Source organism: Chenopodium album, chromosome 7, assembly GCF_948465745.1.
Source record: "Chenopodium album chromosome 7, dcCheAlbu1.1, whole genome shotgun sequence".
NCBI lineage: Eukaryota > Viridiplantae > Streptophyta > Magnoliopsida > Caryophyllales > Amaranthaceae > Chenopodium > Chenopodium album.
In genome coordinates, this window is record NC_137840.1 from 5,497,005 (window position 1) to 5,517,520 (window position 20,516).

Consider the following 20,516-nt stretch of genomic DNA (forward strand, 5'->3'; position numbering starts at 1 on the left):
CACTTTTGGCTTTTACTTGAATTGCTTCATCATGAATAAAATGTTAGAAACTTCAATAAAAATATAAATTAAATTGAAATTAAATTAAATAAAAGTAAATTTGATTTGGTCCAAACCCTCAGTTATATATACCTTTCACGCCTTGGTTTAAGGACGGAACCTCTTGTTAAGTATGGACTCCTTGGAGTGCTTAAGGGAAGAATGGTGTAATTAGAAATATAGTTTTAAAGCTTAGAATATGAGAGACATAGAGAAGAAAATGATTTTTGGTGTAGAAGAGAGGAAGAGAAAATGATTTGGTGATCAAGCTAGTTGATGATTGAAAAAGGGGTGATATGACCTCTATTTATAATGAAAAAAGAAGAATCGAAGAATTAAGATAAAATTTGAATTTAATCAGAATAAAACTCGATAGACAACAGTTTCTGCGATTTTTGTTTTAAACATATCTTTTGATCCAGAAACCGGAAGAAGATAAAAAATATGTCGTTGGAATGCTCTAGAAGTCTACTTTCTAATCCAATTATAATACGATTAAAATAATTTGTAGAATAAAATATATGGCCGAAATAGTGGTACAGTGTCAGTTTTGGATAGAGTTTGGTATTTCAATCATATCTTTTTCGTTATAGCTCGAAATTGATATTATAATATATCATTGGAAAGATAATTTCAAGGGATATCCAACCACCTAAGATTTGGATAAAAAATATGTGGCATGAAAATAATATCTGACTATCTTTGAACGTCTTTCAATTCGGATAGAATTAGGACTTTCAAAAAGAAAAGTTTTATTCAATTTCAAACTCTTTAATCTTATCTTTTCAAAAGGGATAATTAAGATATTTTAGAAACTTATAGAAGCTTCCAATTAATCCTAATTGGTTTAAGGATGGGATTAAAGCTTTTGGACCCTCCACATGATCGTTGGGTCATAGTAAAGGTGGGCTTAGGTTCGGTTTGTGCTCAGTTTAGTTTTCTGACCATAACTTTCTGACAGTTATAACTCATATTTGGGCTTACAATATATATTGGGAAAGATTTTTTCAAGCCCCATCCAACTATAAAATCATTGGACTCAGATTATGGACCAAAATAAACTGGTATAAACGTTTTTATAAAAAGGACACGAAATTAATGATTTTAAAGGACACGAAATGAATAATGTTGGGTTTAAAGGCACGAAAAGAGAAAAATAAGTTATGTTTTGGGGAAATGGGCTAGTAATTGGGTTGTTTTATGAAATGTATTAGGATTGAACATGGATTTTGATGAATCACATTTATATAGGATTTATAGGCTCGTTTATGCTAAGTTTATAGTTGCTTTTTAGGTCTTTTAGTCATTTTTAGGTCGTAAATACATAAGTTGTTTGTTTTTTTACACTATTACGCTCCGTTTGTGTTTTTCTTAATGTTTCAGGTGATTTGATAGACATTTGGACGCTTTCGTAGTGTTTGGAGTTGATTCGGCTGATATTTGGATGGAAGCCGATGAATTGAGCTTATTAATTGGAGATCCCATGTTTTTGGATGTTGATTTTGATTAATATGTTCATGAGACATGAATATAGCATTCACAAGGGTCGTTATGTACTTTACGGAAATGAATTTGAGTTAGAAACGAGGAAAAACGAAGGTTTGTAAAGTAGCAAAACAGACCTTTGATCACTCTATTGATCATAACTTGAGTTCTACAGATTTTATTGAAGCGATTCAAATTGCGTTGGAAACTAGACTTGAAGAGCTTTCCAATGATAGGTCGCACGCCTCAAGAAAATTTCTATAACAGAAGTTATAGGCGTTTGAATTCAAGCAATGCAGTCAGCCACCCGCGGGATGTTGTGCGCCCCTGTCCCGCGACTACTCGACACCAGCCGCAGCTACTGCCAGCCCGCGGCCACAAGCCTGCGCCCGCAGGTCTGGTCGAGCAGCCTTGAAGTCTCGAGTAGCTTTTTCATTCCACATCGTCACAAGTCTTCGGGCCACGTCATCTTCTATCATCCAATAATAATTCAACTTATGTAATCTTTATTTTCTTATTTCTTTTCTTTATTTATTTTTAGATTAGAATTTAGAAAGTTTATAAATACTTGAAGGGATTATTATTTTTTCCCGTAGGCCGTTTTTACATTTGTTTTCTTAGCCCTAGTTTTCTCATGGGCAACTTCATGGATTCTCCATGGATTGTTCTTGAGTTTATTAATTTTATTCATTGAGGTAATTTTATTTTTTTAATTTAATTATGCTTTCTTTATTAGATTTAGCTTTAATTATTTCATTCATGTTTGAGTAGTTTAATTTCTAGGGTTTGAGAATCCATGTTTATACTTTAATTCTTGATTGATATTATTTATGATTTGATTATTGATATCTCTAATTGATAGTGTTTTTATTATTAATCTTGCAACCTGATCAATTGTTTGATTAATTCTTGTTAATAAGAGTTTGAATCGAAAGATCTTACTTTTAGAGGCTTCCCTACAATTAGCAATTCTTATTATGTTAGCGACCGTACTGCATATGTTGAATTGAGAGCGTTAAGACCCGACCGTAGGCTTAGCAATTGCTCTAGATAATTGATTGATTGAATTGTTATTGATATTTGATAGATTTAGAGCTATAAGCATGGTGAACCACAACCCTAGGTCTTTTTATTAATTATTTTTTCCCTATTTTAATTTAGACTATATTTTCATCCCAATTTCGCGACATAGTTTAGTTTTTTCCATACCTTGAAAGCTAGATTGAATAGCCATCTCTCTGTGGATTCGACCCTACTTACCCTACTACATTGTTAGTTGGTTTTGTTAGGAATTTATTTTTGACAGGTGTACGACAATCTATCAAATTTTGGCGTCGTTGCCGGGGAGACGGCTTAATTTGATTTGACTTTTATTTTTGATTGAACTAAACTTGTATATATTTTAATTATTTATTTTGTATATACTTCTTTTTTGTTTTACTCTGATTTTGTCATTATGGCGTGGTATGATTATAATTCGTATGGGATGAATGATTTTAATTACCAGGGGCTTGTGTCAAAAAAAAAAATTACCAGGGGCAATATGATTATAATTTCGGGAATTGTAATGTTAATATTTCTATGTTTGATACATCATTTGATTATCAAAATTCACATAATAATTGCATGAATTCCTGTGACATTTCTTATTACCCTAGTGAGTCTTATATGCCTGATTTTAATACCTCTTACCAATCTCAACTGGATAATTATACTCAACCCAATTCATCGGAGTGTAGGGAACTTTTTAATATGATGAATGAGTTTATTGTTTATCAGCATGAAGAGATTAATGAATTGATGCATGATTGTCAACGTATTTCAAAATCTATTGAATTACTTGCTGTGCAACAATATGCTAACCAACATGTGATACATGATGATAATGATATTGGTTTTGAGGATTGTATTTCAGTGGAGGAAAGCGCTAATTTGACTTATGATATTTACTCCCCGTCAAATGAAAGTATAGTAGAGGAGAATAATCTTTCATCTCTTTATGATTCTGATGGTGAAAATAATTGGAATGAAGATATAGAGGTAGTGGAAAAGGAAGAACAACCAATTATTGTTAAGTCTTTGGTTGAGAAACCATTGGTTTTGGATCTTTTGGTAGTTGAAGATTTTACTGACAAGTTTACTCATAAGGGTGAATTTGAAGGTAAATGCATTGATGTTGAGCTTAATCGACTAACCCTTTATATCCCGTTTTCCCAGAGGTTTAATCTAGTTCCTTCATTCACTATGTTGAATCATCCTTACTTTCTTAAAATGTCCCCATGCCATGATACATTTGGCCATGTAGACCTTGATGTTTATTAAAAAAGGTCTAAATTGCCTAAGGAGCAAGCAAAGGTAAGTTGTATATACTCTCCTTTTTCTTATTACTTTAACTTTTCTTTTTCCGATTATTTTTCTTTTATTTTTTCTAACCCCCTGTATTTCAAGTTTTGTGTGCTTGTAGTCAAGCCATATGTGGTTCTCAATGATATGTTTGCAGGGGCGTATGATAAGTTACTCAAGGCATTGGATTCTTCCGATTGACGAATTGAGTAAGGTCGTGCGGGACCTTAAAAACCAGCGCTGATTGGGAGGCAACCCAATTTTCTTTGTTTTTTTTTATTTCAATTTTTTTTCGTTATTTAAATAATAATGTTAATGTGTGTTCTAGTGATGACGTCTTTTGCTAGGTACAAACATAGCTAAGTTCCTTGGCTACGTCGGCTACCCAACTACAACTACCAATTGTGGTGGAGGTGTCTATACCTTTGACGCTCCCTTCGCTTACCCGCCCCTTTGTGAGTTGTGTCTCTCCCTTATTTATGCTTTAGTTCCTCTTTGTTCACATTGAGGACAATGTGATGTTTAGCTTGGGGGAGGATGATTATAATCATCACTTTGTGCATGTTAGTTGTGTTTAGTTTATTTTTTATTGCTTTTTAGGTGTTGTATGGTTTGTACCATTCATTAGGGGTGGGAGTTTACATACAACGAAAAACAATGTATTGCTTTCTTAGTTTTTTTTAGTTGTTTTGATAGTGCATACTTGTGTCTATTTTTCATATTTTTGACTTCGAACCGTGTGCGGATTTGGTTTGACTCTCTTGAGCTTCTTTTGATCTCAGTTATAATTCTAAAATTCAGTCGGTTTGTGTTACACATTGCTAACTACTTGACATTATGTGAATCAATTGAATGGTTTGTGGAAAGATTGGTTGTCCCATATCAAGTATAGCTAGCAAATTCTCTTGCTATGTCACCTTACTTTGTGTTTGTGTGATTGATGCAATTTGTTATTTCAATGACTTTGGCTTGAGATTTATTAGTAATTTAATTATGATTCATGCATGCCGCACATGATAAAGGCCATGTTCTTTAGGTAACCTTCAGATGATATTTAGATACATTTGTTCCCTTTGCTCACCCATGTTGTTGCCTTGTCCATTTATTGATATATAGCTACATTACAAGCCACTTTAGCCCCATTGGTTACTATTCCCAAGTCTAGCTAGCTTGGGGAGCTTATTGATGTGGTGTTATTGTTTGAGTGTCAAGCTTTAATTTATGCAAAATATGGTGGAATATATATTAAAAAAAAAATTGTTTCTATAGTTGAGAAGTGTTACTTGAAAAAAGAAGGAAAAAAAAAAAGGAATAAAAATCTTGTTTATGTGTACTTCATTGAAAAAGCCGAAGAAATGAAAGAAAAAGGCAAAGAAAAAGGAAAAAGAAAGAAAAAATTATTCATGACGATGTATAGTTGATTTTAATCTTGGATTTTTATTATGTTTGGAGAAAGTTGGTGATGTCAATTGGAGTTAGATCATTATTTGATCGCGTTTATGTTTTTACTCCCCAAGTTGGCTCTTTACTCACATTTTCCTAAATATTATCCCACCCCTTTACCTTAGCCCCATTACAAGCTTATAAAGTCCTTTTGATCGGCATTTGTGTTTTGTGATTGAGTGAACGTTATTTCTTGCTATCGTCAAGTTACCCTTTGTTGCATCAAATATTTATATTCTACAAGGTATGCGACGAAGACTAGCTTAATTGGGAAATCGTTTGTGGCCAAGTTTGGTTTCAATTGTGGATCGTGATGTTAAGTGGTTCTATTTGTATCCGAGCTAAATTTTGGTCTTAATAACTTTGGTTTGATTGTTTGCTCGAGAGTCAGGTCGGTCTTATTCTGGTTCCCTGGAAGTCTTATTGGTCTTGTTTCTCCGTCTTGAGTCTAGTGTTGCTTGGGGACAAGCAACGGTTTAGCTTGGGGGAATTTGATGAATCACATTTATATAGGATTTATAGGCACGTTTATGCTAAGTTTATAGTTGCTTTTTAGGTCTTTTAGTCGTTTTTAGGTCGTAAATACATAAGTTGTTTGTTTTGTACACTATTACGCTCCGTTTGTGTTTTTCTTAATGCTTCAGGTGATTTGATAGACATTTTGACGCTTTCGTAGTGTTTGGAGTTGATTCAGATGATATTTGGATGGAAGCCGATGAATTGAGCTTATTAATTGGAGATCCTATGTTTTTGGATGTTGATTTTGATTAATATGTTCATGAGACATGAATATAGCATTCACAAGGGTCGTTATGTACTTTACGGAAATGAATTTGAGTTAGAAACGAAGAAAAACGAAGGTTTGTAAAGTAGCAAAACAGACCTTTGATCACTCTATTAATCATAACTTGAGTTATACAGATTTTATTGAAGCGATTCAAATTGCGTTGGAAACTAGACTTGAAGAGCTTTCCAATGATAGGTCGAACGCCTCAAGAAGATTTCTAGAAAGGAAGTTATAGGCGTTTGAATTCAAGCAATGCAGTCAGCCACCCGCGGGATGTTGCTGCGCCCCTATCCCGCGACCACTCGACACCAGCCGCAGCTACTACCAGCCCGCGGCCACAAGCCTGTGCCCGCAGGTCTGGTCGAGCAGCCTTGAAGTCTCGAGTAGCTTTTTCATTCCACATCGTCACAAGTCTTCGGGCCACGTCATCTTCTATCATCCAATAATAATTCAACTTATGTAATCTTTATTTTCTTATTTCTTTTCTTTATTTAATTTTAGATTAGAATTTAGAAAGTTTATAAATACTTGAAGGGATTATTATTTTTTCCCTTAGGCCGTTTTTACATTTGTTTTCTTAGCCCTAGTTTTCTCATGGGCAACTCCATGGATTCTCCATGGATTGTTCTTGAGTTTATTAATTTTATTCATTGAGGTAATTTTATTTCTTTAATTTAATTATGCTTTCTTTATTAGATTTAGCTTTAATTATTTCTTTCATGTTTGAGTAGTTTAATTTCTAGGGTTTGGAAATCCATGTTTATACTTTAATTCTTGATTGATATTATTTATGATTTAATTATTGATATCTCTAATTGATAGTGTTTTTCTTATTAATCTTGCAACCTGATCAATTGTTTGATTAATTCTTGTTAATAAGAGTTTGAATCGAAAGATCTTACTTTTAGAGGCTTCCCTACAATTAGCAATTCTTATTATGTTAGCGACCGTACTGCATATGTTGAATTGAGAGCGTTAAGACCCGACCGTAGGCTTAGCAATTGCTCTAGATAATTGATTGATTGAATTGTTATTGATATTTGATAGATTTAGAGCTATAAGCATGGTGAACCACAACCCTAGATCTTTTTATTAATTATTTTTTCCCTCTTTTAATTTAGATTATATTTTCATCCCAATTTCACGACATAGTTTAGTTTCTCCATACCTTGAAAGCTAGATTGAATAGCCATCTCTCTGTGGATTCGACCCTACTTACCCTACTACATTGTTAGTTGGTTTTGTTAGGAATTTATTTTTGACAAGTGTACGACAACCTATCAGATTTAAGTACTCCATGATTAAATACTCAGCCCGACCAATAATGGCGGTAAAGGATGTTCATCATCGGGTTTGGTTTTGGAGAGACTTTTTTTAGGTGTCTACAACATTCAAATAAAATACCTAGATCTCTAACCTGTTGCTTTATCCATAACATTTGAGAACAACAAGCTGCTTCAGCTACATATTCAGCTTCAGCTATAGACAAAGTAACTGTGTTTTGCTCCTTGGAACCCCAAGTAACTAAACAAGATCCTATAAATTGTGCCATACCTGAAGTGATATTTCTATTAACCAAATCACCAGCATAGTTAGGGTCAGTACAACCATTTAAATCAAATGAGTCACTTCTAGGATAGAAGAGACCGAAATCATCAGTTCCTTTTAAGTAACGAAGTTACTACTTTTAGGTGAGACTCCTTTGGATTGGCTTGGAACCTGGAACATAAACCTACACTAAAAGATATGTCAGGTTTTTTAGCTGTTAAGTAGAGTAGAGATCAAATCATACCTTAATACATAGTTTGATCTATGCAAGTTGCATATGGTTCTTCATCTAATCTTGTAGCTATACCCATAGGAGATTTGGTTTTGCATTATCAACCTTGTATTTCTTTACTAGTTCCTTAATGAACTTCTATTGATGGATCATAATACCTTCCTTAGTTTGCTTAATTTGCAATCCAAGAAAGAAGTTTAACACACCAATCATGCTCATTTCAAATTCCCCGCTCATAAGGTCAGCAAAGTACTTGCATAAGGATTCATTAGTTGCATCAATGTCAACAGCATAGATTTGTACAACTAAAATATCAGCTCCATTTGATTTTAAAAACAATTTTTTATCAATTTTGCCACGTTTAAAACCATTTTCTAAAAGGAACTTAGATAATATTTCATACCATGCTTTGGGAGCTTTCTTAAGACCATAAAAGGCTTTGTTAAGCTTGTAAACATGGTTTGGAGACTCTGGATTTTAAAATGTAGGAGGTTGTTCCACATAGCCGTCTTCTTTCAATGATCCATTAAGAAATGCACATTTTACGTCCATTTGGTACAACCTAAATTCCATATAAGCAGCAAAAGCAATAACTAAGCGAATAACCTCTAACCTGGCTAATGGAGCAAATGTTTCTTAATATTTTATTCATTCATGTTGATTGAAACCTTGTACAACCAATCTTGCTTTGTTCCTTGTAATAATACCATGCTTATCTAGTTTGTTCTTGAATACCTATTTCAATCCAGTTGTCTTTTGATCACTTGGTCTAGGTTCCAGGTGCCAAATTTTATATCTTTCAAATTCATTTAGTTCAGCTTGCATAACATTAATCTAATAAGCGTCAGTTAAAGCTTCAACATAGTTCTTAGGTTCCATGAAGGAAAGGAATGAATGCATAAAATGCACAGAAGTTCCTAAGCTAAGATCTGGTTTGAGTTCCTACAGTGATATCGCTCATGATTGCATCAACTGGATGTGATTTTGGATGCTCATAGAACTTTTGTGCAAATTCCTTGATTGGATACAACCTTTATTGATTGTTGTTGACTGGAACTTCTGTTGGAACTTCATCTTGTGATTCAGCTTGAACTTCTTCTGGAACGTCCAGTTGCTCCGGGTCTTGATTTTTAATTGGAATTCTTTGTGCATCCTCTGTTGTTTTCTCATCCTCTTTTGATAATTGTCTTAAAATAATTTATATCAGACTTTATTTCGGATGGAGAGAGTACATCCCAGAATTTTTATAGATTAACTCAGGTAGACTACATACAATGGCAAGGTAAGGAGGGTGTTCCCATCGTAAGGGGGTCCTTCCTTAGATGCCCATGGCCATTTAAAATCCTAGGACTTTACACTTATTAGGGTGTATTAGGATTTGAATTCCTGACTGTGTTGGGAGACCTTGAATTAGAAATGATACTCTCATCACACTTTTTTGTAAAAAACAAGTAGGAGTCGCCAATGGGTTTTTGGAAAACTCATAAACCTCGTTCATGCCTTTCTTCCATGTGGAGTGTAACACCCCCAAATCTCCCTCTACGGAAATACTAGTATAATACGTATAATTATGCCGTAGAGATAGACTTAGGCGTATTACCGCCGCGTGATTACGCAAGGCTACTCAACTTACTAAAAATAACAATACTTTGCAGCGGAAACTTCAATACTCTTCTTTATTAATAATAACCATAATAGTAACCAATGTTATGAGTACTCAAAATAGATACAAGACCAAATTCCTAATTTAGTGAAAACCAATCCCGGGACTCCAATGCATCATTTATTGACTCCAACCTGAAAATAAGCAACACTGCTTACCATTACAGTAAACAGGGTGAACCAAAACAAATAAGAAGAACGAGTTAGCAAAATATGCTAAGTACGATAAGTGCAAGATAATTAAACTCAATTTATTCGCAAACATGCTTTAAAACCAATTTCCAATAAATAATCCAATAATTCCAAACTCATGGTTTAAAACCAATTCTCAATAATTCCAATATCAGTAATCAATAAAACCAAATCCAATTATTTTAAAACCAATTCCTCATATTAAAACCAATTCCTCTCCCAAGTGTGCACACCCCCCAAGCTAGTCTCCTTATGTTACAAGGCTATTCTTGAGGAAAGACCCGGTCATGCAAAGTCCAAGGCCTTATCAATAAACCAAATCCTCATAGTGGGATTAACAAAATTCTTATAAAGCATAAATAACAATAAATCCAAGATTCAATAAATCCTCTTTTAAATCCAATAAATTCAACCTTTAATGAAAACAATCCAAACTCCTTTTCCATAAATCCAACTTGCTTTCAAAATCAATCCTTTTTAAACATGAATAATAAATTAATTAATCAAAACATGTTATAAAAATCAATACTCCAATTTAATTATTAAAACCAATCTTTTAAACATACTTTTATTTCATAAACCATAATTCAATTCAATTTAATTCCAACAACATAAATCATTCAAACATGTTTCATTCAAATCGATCACTTCCAAGGTATCTAGCCACCTAACGTACCTTGATCTTCACTTAGCCAACAAAACTTTAAAAGAACTCTCAAGTAGCTTGATCAAAAACACCCTACAAATAAATATAACCTTAATCAATATAAGGTTAACAAATAATCACAAATAATTAAATTAAACCCTCCCATCTATATGTACATGAACCTCTTAAACTAATTCAACATGAACATTATTAAAATCTGATTTTATATAATTAAAACTACTCATAATAATTTTATATTAATCTCCCATAATAATAATAATTGAATAAAAGAAAAGGAGAAGAAAAGAATTGGATTTGCGTAGGAAATAAAAGACAGAACTTTCAGAGGCTATAAGTCCTTCGATATAGCTCCTAATTGAGTGATTCTTGAGCCTAACCTCAAGGATTTTTCGAGAGGAACAATGTTTTGTGAAACGTCACTACCCCAAAAACTGACCAGAAGTGCCCGAAAATTGGCTTCAAAGATGAACGGGATGATTTGTGTAAAATTGAGGAGAAGAAAAAGAAGAGAATTGGTGTGAAGAATGTGAGAGGTATGAAGAGGTATTTATAGGCTAGTATGAGCATGAATTATGGTAGGAAAATGTAGGAATAATTATGGTAATTATGGTTTAAGAGATTACTTGGAGAAGTGAGCAAAGATTTAAGGAAAGTTTTGATATTTGAAGGGATTGTGTATAATTGTATATGGAAGGTATGTATGTCATGAAAAATATTTAGGAAATTGGGATTGCTTGGGGAATAATTAAGAATAATGAATGGCAAGAAAATATAATAATTGGATATCAAAAAGATGGAGAATTAGAATTATGGAAAATAGGAGATTTAAGGGAGATAATTAAAAATACAAATTACCAAAATATTTTCCCAAAATCTTTATGGGATGGCCGAAATTATTGAGCTTTCCTAAGCTCATATTTTCGGCCTTCCTATTTAGTATTTAGGAATATATTTTGCTAGTTTAAAGGATTTAAAAATAATTGTGTAAATAATATTTATTGTAATAAATAATTAAATAACAAAATACCAAATATTCACCAAATAATTTAACTAAATAAAAATCAGATTTTCACATAGGAAAATCCAAAATTATTAGCTAATTAATTGGGATTTTCGGACCTAATAAAATATAGCTTTTGCCTTAATTAAAATATCTGAAATATAAATAATCCAGTTTTTAAAATAGGATAAATGGATAATACATCTTATCCAAAAAAATGATTAGTTTTCAAAATACTTTTGGCGCCAAAATTCAAATATCATTTTGGCTCCAAGATTTAAATAGTAAATTGAATTACTAAAATATCCTTTTTAGAAAATAATAATTAATTCGGAAAATACGTATGAAAATACGGGGTATTACAGTCTACCCCCCTTAAAATAAGTTTCGACCCGAAACTTATCCAAAAGAAACGAAAATCATTTTGAAATTATTGGTTCATGCACATCCTAACTTGACTCAAGACTCCAACTAAACTTAAATAAGACTCGAAATCACTCAAAAATCACTCGAAATCACATCCTAACTTGTCATGGGCTTCGCGATCCTTGAAAAATCCTTCACAAACCTTTTGTAATAGCCTGCTAAACCCAAGAAACTCCTTACATCCGACACATTCTTTGGGGTTGGCCAATCACTCACAGCTCGAATCTTGCTTGGGTCCACTGAAACTCCGTCCTTGGAAATCACATGGCCCAAAAATGCTACTTTCTCCAACCAAAACTCACACTTAGACAACTTGGCATATAACTGATGCTCTCTTAAACATGACAACTCTTGTCTCAAATGCTCCTTATGCTCTTCTTCATCCTTTGAATATATCAAAATATCATCAATAAACACCACTACAAACTTGTCCAAGTATGGCCTGAAAATCCTATGCATCAAGTCCATGAACACTGCAGGTGCATTGGTCAAACCAAATGGCATAACTATGAACTCATAATGACCATAACGGGTCCTGAAAGCACTCTTTGCAATATCTTGCTCCGCAATTCTCAACAGGTGATAACCCGATCTCAAATCTATCTTTGAGAATACCCCTGCTTCTTTCAACTGGTCAAACAAATCATCGATCCTTGGTAATGGATACTTATTCTTCATTGTCACCTTGTTCAACTCTCGATAATCTATACACAACCTCATACTTCCATCTTTCTTCTTCACAAACAATACTGGAGCTCCCTAGGGTGATGAATTAGGCCTAATATAACCTTTCTCCAACAAATCATCCAACTGGGTCTTCAACTCCCTCAATTCAGCTGGAGCCATCCTATATGGAGTCTTAAAAATAGGTCCAGTTCCAGGCACTAGATCGATAGTGAACTCAACATCCCTCACTGGTGGCATACTAGGAATCTCATCCTGAAACACATCTGGAAACTCTTCTACAACAGGAATACCCTCTTTACCTTTATTTTCCTCACTTTCAACCTCTTGAACACTACACAAAAACAAAGGACAACCCTTCTTAACCAGCTTATGTAGTTGCATTGCAGACACAATTCTCAACCCCCGAGCTTTTCCCTTCCTTTTTATACACTACTTTGGTCTTACTTGGGCTAGTCAAGGTGACCTTTTCAGCCGCCCAATCAATTTTTGCTTCATACTTTCCCAACCAATCCATACCCAAAATCACATCAAAGTCATTCAAGTCAAACTCGATCAAATAAACTAGAAACTCTACCCCAGAGATGGAAATAGGCACACTAAAAAACAATCTTGAACAACTCCTCACTTCCCCAGACGGAATAGACACATCTAGAGAAACTGACTCAGGACTCTCTAACCCGAGACTCCCAACTACTTCCTTAGAAATAAAAGAATGCGACGCCCCTGAATCAAACAAGACTTTCATAGGAAAAGAACTTATAAAGAAAAAACCAATTACCACATCATTAGCAGACTCAGCCTGCCGACTATTCATCACAAACACACGACCCTTTGGGGCACCTCCCGCACCGCTACTGGTTCCAGCCTTGGTTGTAGGTCCACTAGACTGAGGTGGTTTACTAGGTGCACTAGAATCTTTCACCTTCCCAGACTTAACATCAGCTTCCTTCTTGAAACACTCATACTCACGGTGTCCCAACTTCTGACAGTAACGACAAGTTACCGGGTTTCCCTCACAGTCCTTCCCTGGGTGGTCTTTCTCACACCTCTTGCAAAAATACTTCCTCTTGGGCTTCTCACCCATTTGGTTCCCATTCCCTTTATGGTTGGATGACTGTCCCCCATTCCCCTTCCCAAAGTTCCCCTTGTTGTCCCTCCTATCTCCAGAATTCCCTTGGTAATTTCCATTAGGCTTGTGCCTCTTTTCACCCCCGTGAAAAGAGTCTGGGTTCTTCCTTTTCTCTCCCACCTACTCCATCTCCCTCCCCTTAATTCTGTACAGATGGGCTGCACGGCCATAGACTTCATCTAGGGTCTCAAAAGTCACTCCCCCTAGCTTCCCTTGGAGGGTCAAGGTTAGGCCTTGCTCAAATCTTTGAGCCTTAATGGTTTCAGTAGGGACTACTTCCGGGGCAAACCTCATCAACTCAATGAACTTGTTGTAGTATTCACTAATTGACATGTTTCCCATTCTTAGGTTGGTAAACTCCATACACTTCTGCTTTCTAAGGTAGGAAGGGTAAAACTTCTCTCTCAAGGCTTCCTTGAACTCATCCCACCCAAAGTTTGGTCTTTTCAGCAACTCATCCTTTCTTTGGGCCCACCATAAGTCAGCTTCCTATCTCAAGTAGTAAACTCCATTGTTCACCCTCAGCTCACTTGGGCAATTGATAGCATCAAACAGCTTGTCAAACTCCCTAATCCAGTTTTCAAGGCTGGCTGGGTCCTCTCTTCCCAAGTAAACAGGTGGTTTAGCTGCAGCTACCCTCTTAAAGACTTCACTATAGGCATCAAGCTCAAGATTTCGGTGTTCCCTGTTCACCAGGCCACCTTCGTGATGTTCTCAGTAATTTGGGTCAACTGCTTAAGGACCTTTCCAACTTTGAAACCACTGCGCTTACTCCTTAATTTTTCCCTCATTCTTAAAGACATAATTCCTGGGTATGATTATTACACTTGGAAATCAAAACAAGTTCTACTCATACAATCATTTAATTCACTTAATAACATAAAGAAATTTCAAATAATTTATTTTATTTCATTAATAATTAATGAAAATACAACCTTGTCACTTAGGACAATTATTGAAACATGAAACAAAAACATAGTTAAAAAAGAATCAAATAACACTATGGGCATAACCATCTTCAATAGGATCATAATCCGGATCATCACTTCTATTGCTTGGTTCGGCCATGAGAGTTAGGTTATAACCACTATAGTTTGGAATAAGGCTTGATGAGTTTGACCCAGATTTACTTAATTTCTGTCTGGGGCAGGAGTGTAACTTGGGCTTTTTGTTGGACTTACATCCCCACAAGGTTGGCTTGAAGAAGCTTTGGGGTTTTGGGCTCTTTCTTTTGCAGTTTGAGAACGAGTTCTGGGCCTTTTTGCAATGTGAAATTGGGCTTTTGGGCTAGAATGTTTTAAAGATTCAGAGCTCAAAGATTGGCTAAGAGAACGGTAATGCTTGCTCCTACCAAGAGGTGGTACGGACTCATCACTAGATTCCACATACTCATGTCGCTTCTTTGGGTATGAAAAAGGTACTTGGGCATTTAAGAAGTACATTTGGTCATTAGGTCCAAAGGTTCGATCTTTTGGGATCGTGGGAATTTTCACAACTTTCCTCTTAGGTTCATACTTGCGCTCCACATAGTGCAAGTCCCTCTTAAGTCTAGACATAGTTGCTAACCACTTCCCTTCATGATGGTGCTTCTCATTCCACATTCCGTCTTCCTTAATCACATCCCCATATTTGTCAAAGAGAGGTTGGTATTTCCTAATTCTAGGCAAATGGGCCAAAGCTAGAAGAACCATCCAAGGTTGTTGGGTCAAGACTTCCTCACCATCCTTCTCATAAAGGGTCAAGGCCAAAGTACAAATTCCAGTTATGAAATCACTAACTGTGACTCCACTATCTTTCAAGTAATGAATGTAAAAATATTGGTGTCTCATTGCATCAATCATTTTCATCTGTTTCACACATACATGCAAAACAATTAATTAAGTGTCAAATCACACAAACAATCCAATTCAAATTCCATTTGCAATAAGCAATTCATAACTCAACCAAACATAACTCAAGATTACCCAACCATGGGTAATAACTCAAAAATTCGGACCTCTAGACCACACTCTAAGGTGTTTTAACACCAACTTTAATGCACACATAATCGCATACTCAAGTTTCAAACAATTTCAATTCTTTTTATTTTCGAAAATAATAAATATGTACTTGAATCGAGATTAAAGGACGGTCGAGCCCGCATCTCCCAGGAAAGTTACCTACGACGTTGAGGCGAGCCTTTCCTAGACAGAGAGTCGTACCCATTATAGGCCTCCGTAGAGAACTCAAGAATCATTTTCTCCTTCATCTTTCCACAAAAAAGAAAATAGTTTTTTAAAGTAAAAATAAGGCTTTTGACTCACACACAAATGCGAAACTCTATCTATCCTATATGCCCTCTTAAGTTTACCCACAAATTTAATTACAATTTTAATCTTTTTAGGACCTTGAAATCTGATACCACTTTGTGAAAATCTGATACCTCTTTGTGAAAATCTGATACCACTTTGTGAAAATCTGATACCACTTTGTAACACCCCCAAATCGCCCTCTACGGAAATACTAGTATAATACATATAATTATGCCGTAGAGATAGACTTAGGCGTATTACCGCCGCATGATTACGCAAGACTACTCAACTTACTAAAAATAACAATACTTTGCAGCGGAAACTTCAATACTCTTCTTTATTAATAATAACCATAATAGTAACCAATGTTATGAGTACTCAAAATAGATACAAGACCAAATTCCTAATTTAGTGAAAACCAATCCCGGGACTCCAATGCATCATTTATTGACTCCAACCTGAAAATAAGCAACACTGCTTACCATTACGGTAAACAGGGCGAACCAAAACAAATAAGAAGTAAGAGTTAGAAAAATATGATAAGTACGATAAGTGCAAGATAATTAAACTCAATTTATTCGCAAACATGCTTTAAAACCAATTTCCAATAAATAATCCAATAATTCCAAACTCATGGTTTAAAGCCAATTCTCAATAATTCCAATATCAATAATCAATAAAACCAAATCCAATTATTTTAAAACAAATTCCTCATATTAAAACCAATTCCTCTCCCAAGTGTGCACACCCCCCAAGTTAGTCTCCTTATGTTACAAGGCTATTCTTGAGGAAAGACCCGGTCATCCAAAGTCCAAGGCCTTATCAATAAACCAAATCCGCATAGTGGGATTACCAACATGCTTATAAAGCATAAATAATAATAAATCCATGATTCAATAAATCCTCTTTTAAATCCAATAAATTCAACCTTTAATGAAAACAATCCAAACTCCTTTTCCATAAATCCAACTTGCTTTCAAAATCAATCCTTTTTAAACATGAATAATAAATTAATTAATCAAAACATGTTATAAAAATCAATACTCCAATTTAATTATTAAAACCAATCTTTTAAACATACTTTTATTTCATAAACCATAATTCAATTCAATTTAATTCCAACAACATAAATCATTCAAACATGTTTCATTCAAATCGATCACTTCCAAGGTATCTAGCCACCTAACGTACCTTGATCTTCACTTAGCCAACAACATTTCAAAAGAACTCTCAAGTAGCTTGATCAAAAACACCCTACAAATAAATATAACCTTAATCAATATAAGGTTAACAAATAATTACAAATAATTAAATTAAACCCTCCCAACTATATGTACATGAACCTCTTAAATTAATTCAACATGAACATTATTAAAATTTGATTTTATATAATTAAAACTACTCATAATAATTTTATATTAATCTCCCATTGATGTATCTATTTTATATAGTATTTTACCCCCGTCCCTTGGTCATAATTAGTAGTGTTTTTGGCTCTTTAGAGCCACTTTTATTACTAATTGGTGTTTTCTAGTGTTTTCGTAGATTTGGTTGACTTTTGCAGGGATTTATGCTTTTAGAGTATTTTCCCGAGATATTTTGGAGCAATCACGAACATTGGAGAAGCACGACAAGATTTTATAGTCCAGGGCCGGTTAGAGCCATCGAACTAGTGATTAAGGGCTCGGTATAGGTGATACCAGGGCATTTGGACCAATTATTCAAGACTGGAAGAGGAAACCCAGATTGACCTGAAGAATTAGAGCTCAATCGTAGTCCAAATAGTGGCCCAAGTGAGCCGCCCGGCCAAAGAGGCTGGCGCCCAGAGGCACGCCCGGACGGGCGGGAGAAGCTAAGGCTGGCGCCCGGTGGCGCGCCCGGCTGGGCGCGAGATTAGTATTAGGGATAAAAAGGCGCACCGGATCGGGCGGTGCCTCGCTCGATCGGGCGCGTGTATTTATTAGTTGATGATTAGCGTCGTTTTAATTTGTTTTAACTTAGGATTTGTACGGAGTATAAATACTCCTCCGTAATACGATTTTAGGACCTTTTTTTCCTCTCTCTCTCTCTTTTTACTCTTTCTTTATTCTCTTAATTGTTCTCTTAGATTTCTTTCTCCTAAACCTTTGTTTTTAATCTACTCTTGATTCCAGATTTATTTTGGTAACGATTTCTCTTCTCTTAATCTTAGTTGTTTATTTTATTCCTTTCATCATGACTTATTTTATTGCTTTGATTAGTTTAGTTTTTAATATGTGTGAGTAGTTTTATTTCTAGGGTTGATGGGGATCCATAAATAATATGAAGGGGTAATTTATTGTTGTTAATTATCAATGCTAGATTAATTTCCTATTGATTGATTTAATGCTCTGTGACTAGATTAGGCCTATCTTTTATGCATGAGTTTGACAACATTGAATCGAGATTCGAGAGATGAGAGTTGATGTTTAGGTCTAGTTTCAATAGGCAGATTAATTTATAAATGGTTAAGTCGAGATTCGAGAGATGAGATTTAATATCGGAAAATTAATTGTGTGATTGTAACACGTAGCGAAAGCCCTTTACAATCTGGTTAATTGATGCATTGATGATTGACTATTATTGATTATTGGTATTGCATGATAATTTCTTATTGAATTGTTTTAACGTTTTACAATTGCGGCTTGTAAAAGTATAGCAATATTGAATTGATGAATCGAGCAGATGTTAATTTGATATTAAAGGCTATTTTCAATAAGAACTTAGATCTAGTAAATTGCGAGAGCCTGTTAGATCTATGTTGATTAATAAATTGCGAGAGCTTGTTAATCATGTTATTTATGCAATGTCAATGTTTGATTATTATGTTTTACCCTGGAGTATTATTTATTGGTGAACCTATGCCCTAGATCCTTTTATATATTGTTTTCTCCCTATTCTCATTCTTTGTAGTTTAGTTTCATACTCAAATATAAATATTTGTTACTTCATAATCTAGATTATTTTAGTTAATTAGGAATAGAAAGACTTGTTTCCCTGTGGAGATCGACCCTACTTCCCTATCTACATTAGTTAGAGGATTTAGGTATTACTTTTGATTAGGGGATACGACTTTACCCTGTCACACATAATAATAATAATTGAATAAAAGAAAAGGAGAAGAAAAGAATTGGATTTGCGTAGGAAATAAAAGACAGAACTTTCATAGGCTATAATTCCTTTGATATAGCTCCGAACTGGGTGATTTTTGAGCCTAACCTCAAGGAGTTTTCGAAAGGAACAACTTTCTGTGAAACGTCACTACCCCAAAAACTGACCAGAAGTGCCCGAAAATTGGCTTCAAAGATGAACGGGATGATTTGTGTAAAATTGAGGAGAAGAAAAAGAAGAGAATTCGTGTGAAGAATGTGAGAGGTATGAAGGGGTATTTATAGGCTAGTATGAGCATGAATTATGGTAGTAAAATGTATGAATAATTATGGTAATTAGGGTTTAAGATATTACTTGGAGAAGTGAGCAAAGATTTAAGGAAAGTTTTGATATTTGAAGGGATTGTGTATAATTGTATATGGAAGGTATGTATGTCATGAAAAATATTAAGGAAATTGGGATTGCTTGGGGAATAATTAAGAAGAATGAATGGCAAGAAAATATAATAATTGGATAACAAAAAGATGGAGAATTAGAATTATGGAAAATAGGAGATTTAAGGTATCATCAGACGCAGAATCAGAGATGACGACTCCAAAGAAGCTTAGTGATTATTGACAACCAAAGTTTACATATTTTCCACATCTAACCCCCACTCCGGCTCTTGATGGGGTTCAATTTGAAATTAAACCTCAATTTATAACGATGATAGAGATGAAGCAATTCAGTGGAGCCAAGGGTGAAGACCCAAATCTTCACATTGCCGACTATTGTCAATATTGTAACACCACCAGGCAAGCCGGGGTCACTCAAGACCAAATCAGGGAGATTTTCTTTCCCTTCTCTTTAACTTGAAAAGCTAAATTGTGGTTTAATGGCTTAAATAGAACAACACTTGGTGTAACTGACTGGGAAACTCTTGTTTTGAATTTCTATAACAAGTATTATCCTGCAGAGAGAATAGCCGTACTACGGAGTGCGATTCAGAACTTTGCCCAAGAAGCCGATGAGTCTTTATATGAGACTTGGGAGAGGTTCAAGGACTTACAAAGAGAATGCCCTCACCATAATTTAGCGCAATGGCAGTTAATCCAAGCCTTTTATAACGACATTGGAAATTCCTCTAGAATAATTTTAGACTCTGCAGCTAGTGGGAGATTTATAAATCTTAATGTTGATGATGCAGGTTAGGTTATTGAAGATATGGCGATACACAATTCCCAATATGGGAATCCTAGAGGATTTGCGAATAAGGGGAAACATAGTGTTGACTCTGTATCCTTTTTACAAGCTCAACTAACCTCTATTTGCCAAAAATTAGATAATCTGAGCACTGTTAATGTAGCTAATGTTTCTGCGATTAATAATAATTCTAATTAGGCTTTCTGTGAAAATTGTGGTATTGTAGGTCATTGGGAGCAAGATTGCAGGAGTGCCGTGGAGCAAGTTAATGCCT

At 34.8% G+C, this 20,516-nt stretch overlaps 1 non-coding gene across 1 annotated transcript; it reads right to left on the minus strand.

Moving 5' to 3' along the window:
* Positions 1–20,026: 20,026 nt before the first annotated feature.
* On the minus strand, positions 20,027–20,133 carry LOC145641239 (small nucleolar RNA R71). The gene has a single exon (XR_014115297.1). It is a non-coding gene; the product is annotated as a small nucleolar RNA R71 (small nucleolar RNA).
* Positions 20,134–20,516: the final 383 nt, after the last annotated feature.